Below are 4,712 nucleotides of genomic sequence, written 5' to 3'. Positions count from 1 at the left end.
CTGTAGTCATTTGGAGATAAGGCTAGGTAAATCTGGGTATCATCTGCATAGCTGTGATAGGCAATTTGGTTCTTTCTCATTATTTGACTTAGTGGGAGCATATACAGGCTAAACAAGAGCGGTGCAAGAATTGAGCCTTGTGGGACTCCGCATGTCATGGACGTCCACTTAGACTTGTGCTCTCCTATACTCACATAATAACCTCTCCCTTCTAAGTATGACCTGAACCATTTGATTACCATGCCAGAAAGCCCGACCCAGTTTTCCAGTCTCTCTAGTAGTATGTTATGATCGACAGTATCAAACGCAGCACTGAGATCTAGTAGTACCAGCACTGATATTTTGCCAGAATCAGAATTTAAGCGAATATCAATCAACACTCAATACACATATTAGTACATTATTGCACGTAGTACAAACATTAATCAGGTGATTTTAATGAAAATGCATGTTCATGCAATCGTAATAATCCTTAATTTGATCATAGTTGTGATTATTTCAATTCTATCAGACCACAATCTCGATGAAACTACAATAAAAGTTTAAAAAACAAAATTATTCCAAATATTAACTGTCTAAAAAGATTGTTTAAATGTCAAATGTGATGTTTTGAGTAAATTGTTTTTTTTAAATCATTTTCCAAATTTATATTTTATTAATTTATACTGTGCTGCTTTAAAGTCTGTGAACCCTTTAGAATTGTCTATATTTCTGCATAAATATAACCCAAAACATCATCAGATTTTCACGCAAAACCTGAGAATCCAATCAAACAAATGAGATGAAAATATATACTTTGTCCTTTATTTATTCAGGAAAATTATCTGTAAGTGGCAAACGTATTAGCAGTTAATTTAAAACATAAACACTGTGAGAAAACAGGAAACAAAAACAGAGGGTAGACACACGGAGGTAACTGTATTCGGTCGGGTCTTCTGTCACGGCACGCTGTAGGAAGGAGTATGAGGGAAACGAGGAGTACACTCAAAAGTCATTAATCCAAGGAACACAGGGGAAAGCTACACAAAGGGTGCTGGAGCAAACACACATACACAACGAGTAGACCCGACAGAGGAGAAATGCACAGACAAGAACTTATAAACACAGGATAATTACTAAACACAGGTGCACAGAATGACTAATTAACTAAACGAGGACATGAACATGACCAAATAAGGGAACACAGGAACAGAAACAGGGTCAAAACACAACAAAACAGGTTCATGATCCTGGCACTTCACTGCAGCTTGTGCACAGATCCACAACATTTATGCATACATGTGGATGTGAAAAATACGTCAAGAAACCCCAAATATGAAATAGTTTCACCCATATTGTCTTGTATGAAAATATATATAAAAAAATGTTTTTGACAGGTTCCTGAAAAATCTCTTGTCCTCTTAAATAAAAAAAACATGTTGAAATTGGGTTCACGACTTGAGGCATTTCTACATGCTTTTCTACAACAGCAAAACCTCTGTGTCCCACTGCAGCAGCTGGAATTACATCTGTCTGAAACAATAGAAGTTTATTATCAAAATGTTGTTGTTGTGGTTTTGTATTATATTAACCAACTAAATAAGTTTCATATATAAATTAAGAAAATATTTTATGTAAAAACAATGATAATGTATAAGAGTAGCTATACGCCAGGATTATTCTAGTTTCTAGATTAATGAAATGCAGAAAACCCAGTTTAAATATATAGTGACAAAAAAAAAGTGACATGACATGTGGCCAAGTATGGTGACCCATACTTGGATTTAGTGCTCTGCATTTAACCCATCCTAAGTGCATACACACAGCAGTGAACACACACCCAGAGCAGTGGGCAGCTATTTATGCTGCGGAGCCGGGGGAGCAGTTGGGGGTTCGGTGCCTTGCTCAAGGGCACCTCAGTCGTGGTATTGAAGGTGGGAGAGAGCGCTGTACATTCACTCCCCTCACCTACAATCCCTGCCGGTACGAGACTCGAACCCGCAACCTTTGGGTTACAAGTCCGACTCTCTAACCATTAAGCCACGACTTCCCCTAGTTGTTCATGAAAATGTAGGGTACTTTGGTATAGATTTATATTCAGTAGAGTGTAAATGTACAAAGATTTAAAGAGAGAAAATAAGTTCTACCATTATCAGACAGAATCTGATATGTCACTTGAGTAAACAATGTTTTAAGTTTCTTCAGAAGTTTTGATTACCAGTGTGGCGATCTAAGGTACTCAAGATGAAGCCTCCAGCATTGTTTACCCAGCCAACAAAAAGGATCAAATAATGTTTTACTAACGTTCCCATACAGCACACCTCGAGTACCTTATTGCTTTTATAAATCAGTTACCACACTATACAAATATTAAAAAAAAAACAGCTGATGTTTAGAGCCAATTATCCTGTCAGTCATAATGAGGAGCTTTGTGCTTTGTTATTTCTTCTCAGCTCTCTATGTAAAACTATTTCAAGCTGCAATACCAGACCACAAAAAAAAAACAGGACCACATGGAGATGCCAACACACCACTATACCTGCCACCTTAACCGGACTATACATAAATATTGTAATAAACCACAGAGGAGCACCACTGAGTTTTCTTATTTTATATATTTATACTACCTTTATTTCACCAGGAAGTGAGACCTGGCCATGGTAGCAGCCATATAAAACTCACAATTAAGTCACAACACACATACAACACAGAGGCCTTTTACAGTAACAATCACATGCATTCTTCACCACCACATTCTTTATGACTGCCTTAAATTCATCAACAGAACAGTTTGTAATGAATTCAATTCAACCTGAAGTTCTTGCACTGCCTGTATGGAAAAAGCCTATGTATAAATAATAGTCATCTGCATACAGGCGTAATTTTGATTTGATATCCTTTCCAACATCATTTATAAAAACAGAAAATAAAACAGGCCCCAAAATGGAACCCTGGGGAACACCATTAGTTATATTGAGAAAGCCTGATTTATGGTCTTCAACACAGACACAATGAATTCGGTCAACAAGATCATTTTTAAACCAATTAACAGCATTAGGACTAAGACCAGCATTATAGTTTTTTCAGCTTCAGTTTGTGATCCACTGAACTAAACGTCTTATTATATCTTATTATATTTTTCTGTCCAAAGCACCAATAAGATCATTTGTCACAACCATAGCAGCAGTAATGGTACTATGACCAGTTCTAAGAGCCACATAACATATTTCCAGCTAAAAAACTAGTACACATTTACCTGGGATTCAAGGAGATAGAACTGAATGTTTGGACTTATGATGATAATTGTTCAACTCCAAAGGGTCTCCACCTTTTAATAAGGGAAGAGCATAAACAGCTTTCCAAATGTTAGGTACAGACTCAAATGAAAACTATGAGTAGTAGGCTCAGCAGCAATGTCTGCTGCTAAATAAGTTTAAAATAAAAAATCTTATTATGGGCTAACACTTAAGCTGCCACCGCCTTTAATTCTAACCAGCACTTAAGTGTCACGACTAAGCACAACAAACAATACATATATATCATTGAAGGAATAAAATTATTTCAGACTTACCTGTCCGTGTCAATGTGAAGTATGTGTACAGTTTAACAAATAGCCTTTCAAAGAGTAATCCATTTGATAGCATGCTTGAACGCAGGCGGACGACACATGCACTGTAGAAGGTTTCATCTGCAGTGTATGTGCTATTTTTCTCCAGAAGTTATAACCCATCATATCTTTGTACTTATTTAAACTAAAGTTGCATCTATCATCTCTCTCACACAAGCATTTGTCAAAGTGGGCACCTGTTGTCGCTGCAGTCTCCGCTATTTGTTGTTGTTCCATCTCTTCAGTTTCATTTTCTACTGTGAACTACGACTGGGGCCAATGTTGCCACCTTGTGGAACAACTGATTAATGCAAATGTGCAATGATCGAAACTGACGGAATTAGCATCACGCACACTATGCGCGGCCCCTCACGTAAACATAAAAACAGAAGCGTACCAGAGACATTGGAAAAAGCGTAATAACATTGGAAAAAGCGTAACGGCTAATTTGGATCACGTAAGCCAATTATATAATAAGGTGACCAGACGTGCCACTTCTAGGGAACACATTCAGCACAGGATTTCTAAATGCTTATTCTGTGCATTTTTAGCACTTTTTGTGGTAAATCGTATTTATTTTGTCCATCAAAAGTGTGCTGTCACTTTATTTGAGCGTGAGCATATGGGATGATATTAGACTCAAAATGATTAATAGACGCACGCACAATTATTCATGTACTGCATACATTTTATACATGTATCTTACTAACCACAAACAAATGCCTTTCAATTTGAGTCTGTGGAATTCTGGATTAAATGATTGTGCAGGGATTTGTACAAATACAGACATGTTTTCGAATAAAAATGTTCTGTTCTGCATTAATATATCATAAATTGCTCATGCAAAAAGGATTCTCTGCATATGTGGATCAGGTGACACGCGTGCATTAATTGACGTCTAGTTCGCGTCGATCTTGTTCGGTTCATTTGGATTTTGAGACTTCATTATCGCAGTTTACAGCATTTCACGACGCTCACACACACAACTACCAACGAACAAGGCCCAGTGCAATTCATTAACGTGTACTCGATTTGAAAAATTTGCAAATGTGCGTCACTACACTGAAACAAATGCTTTTCAACCGGTGTCTGCAGAGTTAAGAATTACATTAATGTGCAGCATTTT

Source organism: Sinocyclocheilus grahami, unplaced genomic scaffold (genome assembly GCF_001515645.1).
Source record: "Sinocyclocheilus grahami isolate Dianchi unplaced genomic scaffold, SAMN03320097.WGS_v1.1 scaffold1269.1, whole genome shotgun sequence".
NCBI classification, from domain to species: Eukaryota; Metazoa; Chordata; class Actinopteri; order Cypriniformes; family Cyprinidae; genus Sinocyclocheilus; species Sinocyclocheilus grahami.
Note: the sequence above shows the minus strand (reverse complement) of the source record.